Source organism: Schistocerca nitens, chromosome 11 (assembly GCF_023898315.1).
Source record: "Schistocerca nitens isolate TAMUIC-IGC-003100 chromosome 11, iqSchNite1.1, whole genome shotgun sequence".
Classification (NCBI taxonomy): domain Eukaryota; kingdom Metazoa; phylum Arthropoda; class Insecta; order Orthoptera; family Acrididae; genus Schistocerca; species Schistocerca nitens.
The window spans coordinates 11,103,242-11,120,860 of record NC_064624.1 but is presented as its reverse complement, the minus strand read 5'-3'; the positions used below and the strand labels follow the sequence as shown (position 1 = coordinate 11,120,860).

Below are 17,619 nucleotides of genomic sequence, written 5' to 3'. Positions count from 1 at the left end.
CTATTCTTGTGAACCATGTTCACCCCTACATGCAGTTTGTTTTCCCTCGGCTTGATAGCACGTACCAGCAGGACAACACATGTCACACAGCTTGCAGTGAAAATGCACGTTTCAAAGAGCACCAGGATGAGAGTATAAGTTTACCGTACTCCCCTGACCACCAGACTCCTCGGATTTAGAGCCAATTTAGAATCTGTGGGGGCACCTCAATCGGGCTATTTTCACCGTGGATCCTCAACTGAGATACCTAGCACAACACGCCACAGCACTGGAGTTGGCGTGACTCCACATCCGTGTCGGTACCTTCCAGAACCTCACTGGCACTCTCTGTGCACATCTCACAGTGGCCTGCACAGCAAAAGTTGGTTATTCAGGCTTTCTACACGTGGTCACAGTAATGTGGCTCGACTGCGCGCAAGATCCCCTGGCGAAGGCACTTTTAAGCAGACCTGAAACAATACTTGAGCCACAGTTAGGGGAGTACCGAGGAAGATCCGGGAAGAGCAGAGCATGTGTAGATGAAGCTATAAATTTAAAACCCATCTTAGAAATTAGGAAAATGAAAAGCTTGAAATATGTGACACCAAAAGCAATTTTAATAAACAGAAAATTGGAAGACAAACAATGGAATAACAACAATATGGAAAGGATATACTACTAATCACTGCGTACAGGAGCTGTCGAGTCAGACAGGCACAACCAGTAGGCCCTATATTTCCCATTGTGCTGCATGCGACTCAACGCCTCCTCTATGTGGTCAGTAGCTATTTCTATCCTTTCCATATTATTATTACAAGATGAAAAATAGAATTTATGGCAGAACAGATAGAAAATTTTGAAATGAAACCAGGTGGCTTGCTGCCATTTATTTTTAACTGTACATCAGATAAACTGGTTAGAGAATGGAGGACAGCCATAGATACTGAAGGTGTACAACTAGGAAGAAAGCCAAACAGGAGCACTTTAGACTGTCAGCAATTTACACATGACACGACATCAATTACCGACTGATTTGAAAGTTCGCAAGAATAAATCACAGAACTACACTGTAAAGCAGCAAAAGTAGACTTACAAATGACATTTGAAAAAACACATAACACTACTTCTAAAGTAGACTGTTATAAATATCTAGGAGAGCCAATATTAAACAGCACAGAGGTAAAAACAGCAATAAACACTAATGTGTTCATAAAATGGAAAGGGCCTTTCAAATAACAAGAAATACACATTCCAAAAAAAAAAAATCTTTATACTGGAACAAGAAACTGAAGCAGTAGTCAGACCAGGAATACTATATGCAGTGGAAATTCTTTAAACTGACTACAAAGGGATGGACTGAAACATTAGAGAACATAAAAAAGAATCCCAAGGAAACACAAACCCAAAAGCAGCAGTGAATCATAATACAGATTAAGATCTAACACAAAACTATATCTGAAAGTTGAAAACGGATTTAATGAGAAAAAGGAGATTAAAATTCTATGGATACGCAGTATGAATAATAACAGAATAAAAACAAATCTTTGACTTACTAAACAATTACAAATCCAAAATCACATGGCCGAGAGTATAATTAAAGGGCAGTTAAGGTGTTGGTGCTTTGAAGAGAGAACAAACATGTGGAAGTCAACATAGACACAAAAAGAAACAGAACACTTATTAAAGGAGGAAAAGAATTAGGGCAGGTTTTCAAAACAAGAAAATATCATAAACTGTAGAGAGTGGACACAAGAAGAAATGAAATAACATTCTTGAAGAACGAAAGAAGTATGGTTGGAACTAAACGGCACAACAATATACATATATTTTCCAGGATATGTGAGTAAGAATCATCATTTTACAGAATTACATGCTAGTTAAATGTTTGAATTATTTATCAATATCTGAATACCTTTAGTATTCATAACATCTAGTTTACAAACACACAGCGTAGTGTAGCCTAGCAAACATACGAAAAACAAACAACCGCAGACTTACTTTTGTTGCAATTATTTTAAGCACACTGGCACAATTCTGGTAACACCAAAAAAAAAATGTTGTTGCTTGTTGGTTCAGACGCAGACTGCAAATTTGAAAACTTTCTACTTCCCACTCAAGCCAAGAGGCTAAGCGTCATAATTTTCGGGCCCACTTTCGGTCAATGACTTATTGACATGTCATGTAAACACGTTTCTTTACTTTGCCTACTACACAAAATGAAGTTCAAAATTTATAATCAATAATATTCAAATATATTCAAACACGCATGACAAACGTTAGTGCTGAAGGAACGACAATAAAATCAAATAGCAGAGAAAATCTTTTAACTCTATAACGAAAATTTGAAATTACTTCAGTTTCTTTCACCTCAAATCTGCATTAAATCTTATGGTATAGTGACCACTGCATACTTTTGTGACGAGTTAAGTAGCAACAAATTTTCAAATCAACGCTCACTGTTTAACGCTAACTTCGTCATTCCGTCGTGGTTTCGACCAATGTTTTAACGTAAACAGCTCACATTCACAGCATGTAAAGTACATTATGTATTAAACAAGTACCCATAATTCTTCCTTATTTATAGAAATTCTAGTTGCACATCACCTTGAAAACACTCTCACTTAAGAACGCGCGGGCAATCGGCAATTTTAAAAATAAGAAACGCAATCTATTTTTGGTGATACGTGTTGCACAACCGACAAACTTATAGGACGTCTGCAGCGACTACAGCACTATGACACGTATTGTTTTGACACTTACTGGTAAATAATCACCTACCTACACATATATCACGTTAACAAGATAACCACAAACAGCTGTAAAGCGAAAATATCAGCCGGTGCTTCCTCAGCAAGTTTGAACTCGCCGTTCTCCGTGCCCTTTCAACTGTTATTCTCGTTTGGTATTTCGCCGATAGAGTACGGCGGGGCGCGCGAATTTTTAAATGCGGAATGTGGATGAGGTAACTTAGGCAGAATATTCGAAAATTGTATGCCTTCGGCTCAGTCGGCTTAGCAACGATATATAACATATATTAATAGGAGCATCTAATATTTGTGTGTTGTGGAAGTTACACCGTTTACCTTTGTGCAGGGCTAATTTAAATCAGCAAATGCAACTATTCCTTACATTACATGCTGTACAATACCACATAAAATATCTACATCTATATTTATACTCTGTGAACCACTGCGAAGTGCATGGATGAGGGCACGTATCACGGTATTAGTTGTTAGGGCCTCTTTCCGTTTCATTCACGCATAAAGTGGGGGAAAATTATTGTTTCAATGGCTCTGTGCGCGCTGCAATTAATATTGCCGTGAAAATTCTTCATAAAAGCCGGTGCTGATAGGTTTGCCATCCGTCCCTATATATCGAGACCGACAAGATCCAATTTTGTCCCGATTTTGCAAAATACTCTTAAGAGCTTGCTCAAGTACTGTTGTAACGCCGTCTGTTAGTGCATTAGGGCCTACTGTGTGATTGGATGACGCTATCTGAAACATCAGATTCAGTGTCGATTGAAAACACTATTATATACCTGACTAAAAATGGTGTGAAGATTTCAGGCAACAATTGTTTCTAGGAATATATGTAGCTGAAGAGCTTTTTCGAAACTAAGTGTGACTCAGAAGAAAGAGAGTCTAAAAACTTCGTGGAAAGTAGATGCATTTACGTTCTTAAGGAAACCGAAAATCCTGGATGAAAATGCCAATCGCTATAATCATGCAAGTACTTGTTTTCTATTTCCGCACACTTCCCCTGTGGAAAGAGTATTTTCGCTGGTGTCGGCTCAGTAGACCGATGATAGAAACCGTCTGCTGCCAGGAACTTTGGAATCAATATTACAGCTCCAGTTTAACTACAAGCTGACTTGCATGGTGTTTTGTAAATACATAAAAGGGAAAAAAACTTTTTGAAAAGGGTGAAATCTTCCGAAAAATATGGCGCTATCATCTACTTCTGCCGCAACAAGTTCCATGTAATTGCATTCTAAATAAAAAGTAATTATATTAAATAAAATTTTTATTTCATTTTCATTCCCCAAACTCACAGTGACCCGACGACGTCCTAGCTAGATGTGGAAACCCTATGTGCTGAAAGAATTCAGGATCCGTAAAATAGGCTAACCTTTTCAGTAAGAAACTGATGATCGTAATGAATAGACATTACATAATGTGCCAGTCCAACTGTTGTTACGTCAGGTACGTTTGCCTCAAAGTGCAGTGGATAAGTTTGCAATGTGACTCAGTTATTGCTCATTTATTAGTGTTTCTTGCAGTAGTTAATGTCAAGCACAGGCGATGGCAATACATTGCGACTGTGATGTGGAGAAAAAGAAAAAGAAGAAGAAAGTTAACAAAGCATCAATGAAAAGGCAGGATGCAGTCTACATCTTCCAGGTGATCAAAAAGTCAGTATAAATTTGAAAACTTAATAAACCACGGAATAATGTAGATAGAGAGGTAAAAATTGGCACACGTGCTTGGAATGACATGGGGTTTTATTAGAACAAAACAAAAACAAACAAAGTATTGCTAGACGCGTGAAAGATCTCTTGCGCGCGTCGTTTGGTGATGATCGTGTGCTCAACCGCCACTTTCGTCATGCTTGGCCTTCCAGGTCCCCAGACCTCAGTCCGTGCAGTTATTGGCTTTGGGGTTACCTGAAGTCGCAAGTGTATCGTGATCGACCGACATGTCTAGGGATGTTGAAAGACAACATCTGACGCCGATGCCTCACCATAACTCCGGGCATGCTTTAAGTGCTGTTCACAACATTATTGCTCGACTACAGCTATTGTTGAGGAATGATGGTGGACATATTGAGCATTTCCTGTAAAGAACATCATCTTTGCTCTGTCTTTGTTATGCTAATTATTGCTATTCTGATCATATGAAGCGCCATCTGTCGGACATTTTTTGAACTTTTGTAGTTTTTTGTTTCTAATAAAACCCCATGTCATTCCAAGAATGTGTGTCAATTTGTACCTCTCTATCTACATTATTCCGTGATTTATTCAGTTTTCAAATTTATACTGACTTTTTGATCACCCGGTACATACATACTTCACAAGCCACCGTTCGGTGCGTGGCGGAGGGTACCCTGTACCACCATTAGTCATTTCCTTTCCTGTTCCACTAACAAGTAGAACGAGGGAAAAACAACTGTCTATAAGACTCCAAGTGGGCCTTAATTTCTCATGTATTATCTTCGTGGTCCTTACACAAAATGTATGTAGAATCGTTCTGCAGTCAGCTTCATATGATGCTTTTCTAAATTTTCTCAACAGCGTTCCCCGGGAAGAAGGTCACATCTATTCATGGATCCCCATTTGAACTCTTGAAGCATCTCCATAGCAATCACGTGTTGTTTGAGACTACCAGTCACAAATCTAATAGGTAGCCTCTTAACTGATTCAATGTCTTCCTTTAACCTGATCTGGCACGAATCCCAAAAAGTTGGATGTATGACATCGCGGTCTGTGTGAATGGCCGCCGAGTAAGTGACGCCAGAAACCATTTCCAGAAAGTTAAGTGATTTAGACAGGAATATAATTTGTTTAACGCCGACAACAATTTAAATACGTGCATTAGTGTATCGTTTAGTCTTGCCATTAAAGGTTTGACTTTTCTTTGCGTATTTTTTCAGAAAACACGAAAAGATCGTAACTTCCCGAAGTCGCGCTTAGGCTTAAATTTTGTAAACGTGTTTGTTTATTGTTTCCCGGTAATTTAACTAGTTTCTCGGTAACAAATAAGTAAACTACCGTAAATAGCGTGTAACTTCATTGTTTTAATACAGATTTCAGAAAAACAGCGTAACTTTATATCAGAAACTTGCTTATATACATTTGTGAATAGGCTTAATTCTTGTAACGTCTTTTTTGATTTTCGGTAATTTAATTGATTTATTCTAGCTAAAGTATTATTTTTGCCATGAGTGAGAAGTGCCTGACTTGCCGTAGAATTGTTAGTTCCGGGGTTTGGTGTGATGGATGTAGTAGTTTTTTTCACTGGGGGGATTGCAGTGGCGTGGGTGTTGGGAAAGTGGATCAGGCTCATCAGTGGTTATGTAGGATTTGCAGCAGAGATAGGAAGATAGTGGAACAGGAGGGGAAAATTGCTGCCCTTCAGGCTGAGCTAGATCAGGCTAGGGAAGATCTGGACAGGTTAAGGAGGGAGAAGGGCAAAGAGAGGTGGGAAGTGGCAACAGGTAGCAGAAGGAACAGGCCTAGAACTAAGTCTGACAGTTTTGTGGTGAATGTCAAAAATCAGTTTGACCTGTTGCTTCAGTTAGAAACTGATGAGCCTCAAGCAGAGGTAAGTGTAGACAGGACACAACAAACTTTCAATAGGAAATTGAAAAAGAATGTAGGAAAGTCATCGAAAAGGAAGAAAGTTTTGTTGTTAGGCAGTTCTCATGCCAGAGGTGTAGGCCAACTTCTGCAGGAGGAATTAGGACCAGAATACCAGGTCACAAATTTTTTCAAACCAAGTGCTAGTCTGGATCAGGTGACAGAGGATTTAGGTTCACTCTGTAAAGGATTTACCAGGGAAGACACCGTGGTTATTGTGGGAGGGCCAGGGAACAGCATCGACAGAGATCCTGGGTACAGAGTGTGACCTGGTAAAGATTGCGTCGGCATCGAGACACACCAATGTTGAATTTGTATCTGTCCTGAGACGCCATGACCGGCCTCATTTGAACTCTTCTGTTGGGAGAGTTAATTTGGAGTTGGAACGGCTGCTTGGGTCGGGTGCGGGGGCTCATATTGGTGTGGTTCCTGTTGATTATCTCAGTAGGTGGGACTATACCAGGCATGGCCTACATCTCAACAGGAAAGGGAAGGGGAAACTGGCTGGGGTAATAGCAGGAAATTTAAGGGGGGGAGGCACTGCCATGAATGGTAAAATACCAGTGGTTACGGGTGTTGGAGCAGCACCTTTTTTAGGATAGGTAAGACAGAAAGATGTCAAGTTCTACGAGAGGTCAGGATTGAAACAAATCTTCAGTTTAGGAAAGAAATTAAACAGCACAATTCTAGCACATTGGATCACCAATCACAGCTATCAATTATAAATTTACACCAATCACCAGAAATGTTATCTCCACCAAGTTGTATCTCAGTTCTAGGTAATTGCATTGATGAATTAAAGTCACCCAACCCAGTTGACATAATCTGCCTCTCTGAACACCGTGTGACCACTGGTATAGGAACTAGGCCTAAGCACAATGAGAAACTCAGACAGGAGAGTACTGCAAATGTTAGAATAAGGAAAGGTTCTCATAAAAGTATAATTAAAAATAATGTAAGTATATTTCATCAAAATATTGGGAGTTTAAAGAATAAAGTAGATGAGCTTCTGGTTTGTTTAGAAGATTTACAAGCTGAGGATGAAATAGATATACTATGCCTGTCTGAGCATCACATTGTTACTGATATGGATATAAGCTCTCTGCAGATGTAATTAGAGAAAATATGGAGAAAGGAGGAGTTGCCATATATGCAAAAAATATAGAAACAAAAAAGTTTTGTGTAGAGAAACATATAGAAGCATGTGCCTGTGAGCTTAAATTAAATAAAGGCACATTTATAATTGTAACTGTATATAGGTCCCCATCAGGAAATTTTCATCTATTTCTGAAAAATTTGGACTCCTTGTTGTGCTATCTGTCAGACAGGGGGAAGCAAATTATTATTTGTGGGGACTTCAATGTAGATTCTCTGAAAGAGGGTAATAGGAAAAAGGACCTTGAAGTATTACTCGGTTCTTTCAATTTGACACCCGTTATTGATTTTCCTACTCGGGTGGTAAAGGATAGCAGCTCACTGATAGATAACTTCTTTATAGACCAAGATAAGTTTAACCAGATAAATGCTCAGCCTGTTGAGAATGGTCTTTCTGATCATGGTGCACAGCTAGTTACAATATATGACATAGCTCCATTCAGCAATACTAAACAGTCCTCCAAAGTAGTACGTCCAGTCAACGATTTAACAATTGCAAATTTCAGGGAAAGCCTACAGCAGTTAGACTGGGATGAGGTGTACCGTGAACCTGATGCCAATTTAAAATATAATTTATTTCATGACATTTTTGTAAATGCATTTGGAAACTGCTTCCCCAAGAAAATAGTTAAATATACTCGTAAGAAACCTTGTAACAAGCCATGGCTTACTAAGGGTATAAAAATATCTTGTAACTGGAAAAGGGAAATGTATGTGACAGCAAGAAAGAGTAGTGACCCAGAAACTATCAAAAATTATAAAAACTACTGTGTTATATTAAGAAAAGTTATTAAAAATCCAGGAGTATGTGTATCATGTCTGAAATCAGCAACTCTGATAATAAAATTAAAACAATTTGGAATATTATTAAAAGAGAAACAGGTCAACCAAGAGCAGAGGAAGACAGTATTACCATCAAATTGAATGAAAACTTTACGAACAAAAAGTCAGAAGTGGAAAATATTTTTAATAATCATTTTCTAAATGTTGTGGATATAGTAGGATCCAGGTGTTCATTAGAAGATGCTAGGCTGTTAATGGAAGAGGCCATACCTATGCAATTTGATACAATTGAAATCTCACCCACTTCTCCCTCTGAAATTAGGAAAATAATAAACTTGCTTAAAAGCAAAAACTCACATGGAATTGATGGCATTTCCAGCAAAATACTAAAAGCTTGTTCTCAACAGATAAGTAAGATTCTCAGCCACCTGTGTAATAGCTCTCTGGAACAGGGAATTTTCCCTGATAGGCTGAAATATGCTATTGTTATACCTTTGCATAAAAAGGGGGATAGATCTGATGTCAACAATTACCGTCCAATCTCCCTTCTAACAGCTTTATCCAAAATTTTTGAGAAAGTAATGTATTCAAGAGTAGCTTCACATATCTGTAAAAATGAAGTACTAACAAAATGTCAGTTTGGTTTCCAGAAAGGTTTTTCAACAGAAAATGCCATATATGCTTTCACCAGTCAAATTTTGAATGATCTAAATAACCGAACACCACCCATTGGGATTTTTTGTGATCTCTCAAAGGCTTTTGATTGTGTAAATCATGAAATTCTGCTAGACAAGCTCAAGTATTGTGGCATGAGTGGGGCAGTGCACAAATGGTTTAATTCTTACCTAACTGGAAGAGTGCAGAAAGTAGAAATAAGTAGTTCTCGTAATATGCAAAGATCAGCACATTCCTCAAACTGGGGAACTATCAAGAATGGGGTTCCACAAGGGTCAGTCTTGGGTCCTTTGTTGTTCTTATTATATATTAATGACTTGCCATTCTATATTCATGAAGAGGCAAAGTTAGTTCTCTTTGCTGATGATACAAGTATAGTAATCACACCTGACAAACAAGAATTAACTGATGAAATTGTCAATACTGTCTTTCAGAAAATTACTAAGTGGTTCCTTGTAAACGGACTCTCACTGAATTTTGATAAGACACAGTACATACAGTTCCGTACAGTGAATGGTATGACGCCATTAATAAATGTAGACCTCAATCAGAAGCATATAGCTAAGGTAGAATATTGCAAATTTTTAGGTGTGTCCATTGATGAGAGATTAAATTGGAAGAAACACATTGATGATCTGCTGAAACGTTTGAGTTCAGCTACTTATGCAATAAGGGTCATTGCAAATTTTGGTGATAAACATCTTAGTAAATTAGCTTACTACGCCTATTTTCACTCATTGCTTTCATATGGCATCATATTTTGGGGTAATTCATCACTGAGGAATAAAGTATTTATTGCACAAAAGCGTGTAATCAGAATAATAGCTGGAGTCCACCCAAGATCATCCTGCAGACATTTATTTAAGGATCTAGGGATATTCACAGTAGCTTCTCAGTATATATACTCGCTTATGAAATTTGTTATTAACAACCAAACCCAATTCAAAAGTAATAGCAGTGTGCATAACTACAATACTAGGAGAAAGGATGATCTTCACTATTCAAGATTAAATCTAACTTTGGCACAGAAAGGGGTGAATTATACTGGCACTAAAGTCTTTGGTCACTTACCAAATAGTATCAAAAGTCTGACAGATAACCAACAAGTATTTAAGAAGAAATTAAAAGAATTTCTGAATGACAACTCCTTCTACTCCATAGAGGAATTTTTAGATATAAATTAAGAAAAAAAAACAAAAAAATATAAAAAAAATTAAAAAATAAAAATAAAAAATAAAGAAAAACAAAAAACACAATAAAATAAAGTTGTTATATTAAGTTAAGTATGTTGTTAAATTAACCTAATTATGTCATGTATTGGAAAATTCGACTCGTTCCACATCATTACGAAATATCGCATTCATGATCCATGGAACTAGTATTAATCTAATCTAATCTAATCTAATCTAATCTAATCTGAGCAGTACTCACCAATAGGTCGCACTAGTGTCTCCTTACAGATGAAGCACACTTCCCAAAAAGTCTCCCAATAAACCAAAGCTGACCATTCGCCTTCCCCACCACAATCACAAGAAAGCCTGAAAACAACACTGAGCATTTCCACCACTTACAAGCCCCCACTGCAAAGCCAAACACTTATACTAACACTGTCCTAAACTTCAGCTCCTACCCCTCTGCAACCAATCTAATCCCACATATTCTCACAAATACGAAGCTAAAACCCCTCTGAGCAAATTCGAATGGTCTCTTTCCATTCACCCTACTGACAAACCACAGAATGCAAGCAACTGACTATACAGGGTGGTCCACTGACCGTGACCAGGCCAAGTATCTCACAAAATAAGCGTCAAACGAAAAAACTACAAAGAACGAAACTTGTCTAGCTTGTAGGGGGAAACCAGATGGCGCTATGGTTGGCCCCCTAGATGGCGCTGCCATAGGTCAAACAGATATCAACTGTGCTTTTTTAAATAGGAACCCTCATTTCTTATTACACATTCGTGTAGTACGTAAAGAAATATGAATGTTTTAGTTCGACCACTTTTTTCGCTTTGTGATAGATGGCGCTGTAATACAAACTTATCACTCATAATTTTAGACGAACAGTTGGTAACAAGTAGGTTTTTGAAATTAAAATACAGAACGTAGGTACGTTTGAACATTTTATTTCGGTTGTTCCAATGTGATACATGTACATTTGTGAACTTATCATTTCTGAGAACGCATGCTGTTACAGCATGATTACCTGAAAATACCACATGAATGCAATAAAAGCTCAAAATGATGTCTATCAACCTCAACGTGTAACGACATTCCTCTCAACAGCAAGTAGTTCGCCTTCCGTAATGCTCGCACACGCATTGACAATGCGCTGATGCATGTTGTCAGGAGTTGTTGGTGGATCACGACAGACAAATATGCTTCAACTTTCCCCACAGAAAGAAATCCGAGGAAGTCAGATACGGTGAACGTGCTTCGACGACCAATCCACCTGTCATGAATTATGCTATTCAATACCGCTTCAACCGCACGCGAGCTATGTGCCGGACATCCATCATGATGGAAGTGCGTCGCCATTCTGTCATGCAGTGAAACATCTTGTAGTAACATCAGTAGAACATTACGTAGGAAATCAGCATACACTGCACCATTTAGATTGCCATCAATAAAATGGGGGCCAATTATCCTTTACGTGCCACTGTCATTACCTCCCTTTCCTGTTCCAGTCGCGTACGGTTCGCGGGAAGAACGACTGGCGGAAAGCCTCCGTGTGCGCTCGAATCTCTCTAATTTTACATTCGTGATCTCCTCTGGAGGTACAAGTATGGAGAAGCAATATATTCGATACCTCATCCAGAAACGCACCCTCTCGAAACCTGGACAGCAAGCTACACCGCGATGCAGAGCGCCTCTCTTGCAGAGTCTGCCACTCGAGTCTGCTAAACATCTCCGTAACGCTATCACGCTTACCAAATAACCCTATGACAAAACGCGCCGCTCTTCTTTGGATCTTCTTTATCCCCTCTGTCACCCTGACCTGGTACGGATCCCACACTGATGAGCAATACTCGAGTACAGGTCGAACGAGTGTTTTGTAAGCCACCTCCTTTGTTGATGGACTACATTTTCTAAGGACTCTCCCAATGAATCTCAACCTGGCACATACCTTACCAACAAGTAATTTTATATGATCGTTCCACTTCAAATCGTTCTGTACGCATACTGGCAGATATTTTACAGAAGTAACTGCTACCAGTGTTTGTTCCGCTATCATATAATCATACAATAAAGGATCCTTCTTTCTATGTATTCGCAATACATTACATTTGTCTACGTTAAGGGTCAGTTGCCACTCCCTGCACCAAGTGCCTATCCACTGCAGATCTTGCTGCATTTCGCTGCAATTTTCTAATGCTGCAACTTCTCTGTATACTACAGCATCATCTCCGAAAAGCCGCATGGAACTTTTTACACTATCTACTAGGTCATTTATATATATTGTGAAAAGCAATGGTCCCATAACACTCCCCTGTGGCACGCCGGAGGTTATTTTAACGTCTGTAGACGTCTCTCCATTGCGAACAACATGCTGTGTTGTGTTTGCTAAAAACTCTTCAATCCAGCCACACAGCTGGTCTGATATTCCGTAGGCTCTTACTTTGTTTATCAGGCGACAGTGCGGAACTGTATCGAACGCCTTCCGGAAGTCGACTAAAATGGCATTTACCTGGGAGCCTGTATCTAATATTTCCTGGGTCTCACGAACAAATAAAGCGAGTTGGGTCTCACACGATCGCTGTTTCCGGAATCCGTGTTGATTCCTACGGAATAGATTGTGGGTTTCCAGAAATGACATGATACGCGAACAAAAAACATGTTGTAAAATTCTACAACAGATCGATGTCAGAGATATAGGCCTATAGTTTTGCTCATCTGCTCGACGACCCTTCTTGAAAACTGGAAATACCGGTGCTCTTTTCCAATCATTTAGAACCTTCCGTGGCTCTAGAGACTTGCGGTACACGGCTGTTAGAAGGGGGGCAAGTTCTTTCTTTATGTTTCAAACACGTGCAAGCTGAAGGGTGCCCCCTTATAGTGGAATAAAATTGCAATCAAGAAAAGAAAAGAAGGGAAGGAGAATCTTTCTAGTGATACAGGCTACAAACGGGGGGAAATCGACTGAAGCAGGTGTCTTTTACAAAGGGCAGATTGTTATGGCCTGGCACCTAGAATGGTCATTTAGGAAATGGTGAAGCTGATTGGCTGTACATGTGCTACTGTCATGGGCATCTGTGCAAAATGGTTAAAGGACTGTGAATAGGTGAACGGGTGTCAGATGTCTGTATCTCATCACAGAACTTGGAGGATGGAAGACTGTTAGCCCTGTAAAGCAGTACAACCAGCAATCTATGACAGATCTGATAAGAGACTGCAATGATGGTGGAGGCAGAGGCAGTTCCCACACTGACCCAATGACATTTGTCAGTAAGTGTTGCAGTGAGCACGGGGTCATCGAGATTCGACTGTGGATTGAGAGTAATTTGTTGCCTCATTGGATGATACGCTTTCATCCGAGAGAATGGCTGCCCGAAACATACTCTGCAGCACGGACACAGGCCGGTGGAGCTGTATTATGCTATGGCGGCAATCACTGTGGCTTTTGTGTGTTCAAAGGTGCCATGACAGCTCTGTACTCTGTGAATGTTATTGAAAACCGCATGCACTCTCCAAGCTACATGTCTTTCACAGTGTCAATGGTACCTTCCGGCGGAAAAAGTGTCCACGTTACGAGGCCAGAATCGTGCTATAGTGGTTTGAGAAGCACGATAGTGAACTCACATTAATGCCTCAGTTGCCAAATTAGGCCGATCTGAACTCGATGGAGAAAATGAGTGCTACCTCCGTACCAGTGAACCATCACCGTCACATCCTCATCATGATCTCGAGCAGTTTCTGGCCCCACACTAGGTCTCTTTGGGAAATAATACTCACCATGTAGTTCTGTTTTCCCAGCACCTTTCTGTGTTCACTCTGGTCCAGTCCTTGCCACTTTTTTCAACACAATCCTTCACACCTTTCACCTATCTATGCACCTGTCTTCCTCTCAGTAATTTCCTTCGCGTCTTCATTTCGTGTATCTATTTGGGAATCCCCTTGTTTTCCATTCTCTTTAGGTACACGTACTATTTTAGCCTCGATATTTCTATCATGCCCTGCTAGGGTTCTTCTTTCACTATTTCTGTTACTCTTTTCAGCCTCGCCCTGTCTCTTCTTGTTAGTCGTACCTCACTCCTGAGGAACTTAATTTCACATGCCTGTAATGTGCTTACATCTCATTTCTTCATTATTCGAGTTTCAGATGCACAGGTCAGTATTTGTATGTAGTGACTTCTGAGTATTACTTATTCGTCATTTTATGGGGCGTCTTTGTGTGAAACTGGGCTGCTAACACTTCACAGGAATGCTTCTGCCTGTCTGCCACATTCACTGATCTCTTTCTCATTTCTTCCATTTTCCTCCGTCACACTTCCCAAGTATTTGACACTTGCCATCTTCTTCAATTGTTCACCTCCAGTCCTTATTCCACTAGCTGGTCTATCTTTCTTTCTAGCTGTGATGAGGATCTCACATTTGATTACATTAAATTTCATCCCATACTATCTCACAGTTTCTTCCCAAGTACCTAGTTGTTCCTGAATTTCCTTCTCCCCGTTTTTCTAGGCCACCGAGTCACCTGTGACGACCACTGCCTTCATCTCGTCTTCTCCAGTTTTTACTGCCGTGTCAGTCATTGTCTCATCCAAAACCACAATGAAGAGGGGACGCAAAAATGCACTGCCTGTTTCTTACTGTGAACCACCGGACCATAATTTATGAGAATCGTGTGACCTGCGTATAAACATCTGGTGCCATGTACCTCCGATAACCTTCTGAGGACTTCTTTATTCCCCCACGGCGATAACATGGAAGGGGGGGAGAGGGGGGGGTTGGTGCAGGAGGGTGCTTACAGCAACACTATGCCACTCTTCAGCTGAGTGGGTGATACATTTTTATTATCTGTTCCACATTTTATTAGTTTTGGACTGACATCTCGTGGCAGTAACGGGAGCTACGAACTGGTCAAGTACAGAGGAGGCAGTATCTGCATCTACATCTACACTCTGCAAAACACCGTGAGATGCGCGGTAGAGGGTACATCACACTGTACCAGTTATTATTGTTTCTTTTCATTCCATTCATATATGGAGCGCAAGAAGAATGATTGTTTGAATGTCTTTGTACATGAAATATTATGTGAGCAGTACATATGGGATTGCAGTATGTTCCTAGAGTCATAATTTAAATGTGGCTCTTGAAACTTTGTTAACAGATATTTGTGCCTGTCTTCGAGTGTTCCACTTCAGTTGCTTCAGTATCCCTGTGGCACTCTCCCACGGACTAGACAACCCCGTGACCATGCATGCCGCTGTTCTCTGTATACGTTCAATATATTCTGCTAATGCTATTTGGTATGAATCCCACACACACGAGCAACATTCTAGAACCAGTCACACAAGTGATTTGTAAGCAATCTCCTTTGTAGACCGATTGCACTTCCCCAATATTCTACTAACAAAGCAAAGTCTACCACTTGCTTTAAACACGACTGAACCTATGTGATCATTCCATTCCATATCCCTACATAGTGTTACATCCATGTATTTGCGTGAGTTGGCCAATTCCTACAGTGACTCATAGATATTATAGTTATGGGATACTATGTTTTTTCCATTTTGTGAAGTGCAAAATTTTACATTTTTAATCATTTAGAACAAGTTGCCATTCTCTGCACCAAGTTGAAATCTTATCAAGATCTGACTGAATATTTATGCGTCTTCTTTCAGATACTACTTCATTATAGATAATTGCATTATCTGCAAAAAGACTGATTTTACTATTAGTATTATCTAAAAGTTCATTAATATACAACATGAACAGCAACATATTTCCCTGGGGTACACCTGAAGTTACTTCTACATCTGACGATGACTCTCCATCAGAGATAACATGTTACATCCCACCTACAAAAAAGTTATGTGTTGTAACCGCGACCAGGACGGTTACGGGGTGGCCGAGAAAGCGCGGCGGGACCAAACGGAGAGCGGCCCACGAACAAACAAATGAACGGAAAGGACGGCGGACGATCGAGAGAGACCTTACGACAAGAGGCAAGAAGCAACGGAGTGACAGAGACAACCAAACGAATCCGAGACATCCACTAGTAATGACGCACTCAACGATTAGACTCGCTGGCTGAGCGAGAGGCAGGCGCTTAAATAAACGATCGGGGGCGCCGCTGTTGGCCGCTGGGACCACGTGTTCCACTGTGGCGCCCTCCCACTGAATGTGGGCCAGAAGGTGCGCACCGCCACGGCTTACGGCACGATGGTGCAGAGACCTCTAGGGGTCTTCGACGTCCGTGACGTCTGGTGCGGATTCAAATTCCGCAGAGCGCAGTACCAGATTCTGAGTCCGGTCACAAGTTTTACTTGATACGCCGTATGATCGTACTTTTGACAATAAATGTAGGTGTGGTGCCGAGTCAAAAGCTTTTCGACAGCCGAGAAATAACTGCATCTACATCTACATCTACATGACTACTCTGCAATTCACATTTAAGTGCTTGGCAGAGGGTTCGTCGAACCACAATCATACTATCTCTCTACCATTCCACTCCCGAACAGCGCGCGGGAAAAACGAACACCTAAACCTTTCTGTTCGAGCTCTGATTTCTCTTATTTTATTTTGTTGATCATTCCTACCTATATAGGTTGGGCTCAACATAATATTTTCGCATTCGGAAGAGAAAGTTGGTGACTGAAATTTCGTAAATAGATCTCGCCGCGGCGAAAAACGTCTTTGCTGTAATGACTTCCATCCCAATTCGCGTATCATATCTGCCACACTCTCTCCCCTACTACGTGATAATACAAAACCTGATTGCCTCGATCAAAAGCTTTCAGTATGCCATGTGAGAAAAGTACGAGTTGAGTTTCACATGTTTTTGAATCCATGCTGGTTCGCATTGAGGACATCATTCTGTTCAAGATACCTCATGATGTTTTAGCTTAGAATTTGTGCTAAGATTCTACAACAAATAGAAGTCACGGATATTGGACGGTAGTTTAGTGGATCACTTCTACTACTGTTCATGTAGACGGGTGTGAGCTGTGCCTTTTTGCAGAAATTAGGCACAGTGTTTTATTCACGGGACCTATGACAGATTATAGTTAGATGTGGGGCTAAGTCCATGGCAAATTAAGGATCGTATCTGATAGGGATTCCATTGGGCCCTGGAGCTTTGGTCAATTTTAACGATTTCACCTGTTTCCGAACACCACTGACACTAATACTTGTTTGATTCATCTTTTCAGTGGCATGAGGATCACATTGGGGCAATTTTCCTGGGTTTTCCTTTGTAATGAACATTTCAAAATGGAGCTAGGAATTCCAGCTTTTGTTTTGCTACTCTGTATTTCAGTTCTTGTCTCATTCACTAGGGACTGGACACTAACTTTGGTGCCACTAACAGCCTTTACATGCGACCAGAACTTCTTTGGGGTTTGTGAAATGTCATTTAACAACATTCTGCAATGATAGTCATTGAAGACATCACATTCCTCTCTTGACAGCCAAATGCATTTCATTCAGCATTTCTCTATCTGCAG

General features: G+C 40.2%; 1 protein-coding gene across 6 annotated transcripts in view; it reads right to left on the bottom strand.

Annotated features, from left to right (window-relative positions):
* Window positions 1-2,866, bottom strand: part of LOC126213465 (protein brambleberry-like) — a 204,607-nt gene extending 201,741 nt beyond the window's left edge. Inside the window, exon 1 of one of the 6 annotated variants that reach the window (XM_049941241.1) lies at window positions 2,758-2,866. The gene's annotated coding sequence lies outside the window, so the exon portion shown is untranslated. Of the gene's footprint in view, window positions 1-1,977; window positions 2,520-2,540; window positions 2,633-2,739 lie in introns of those variants that run through there. The other 5 variants (XM_049941243.1, XM_049941244.1, XM_049941242.1 and 2 more) reach the window with 5 other exon arrangements.
* Between the last annotated feature and the right edge of the window lie 14,753 nt (window positions 2,867-17,619).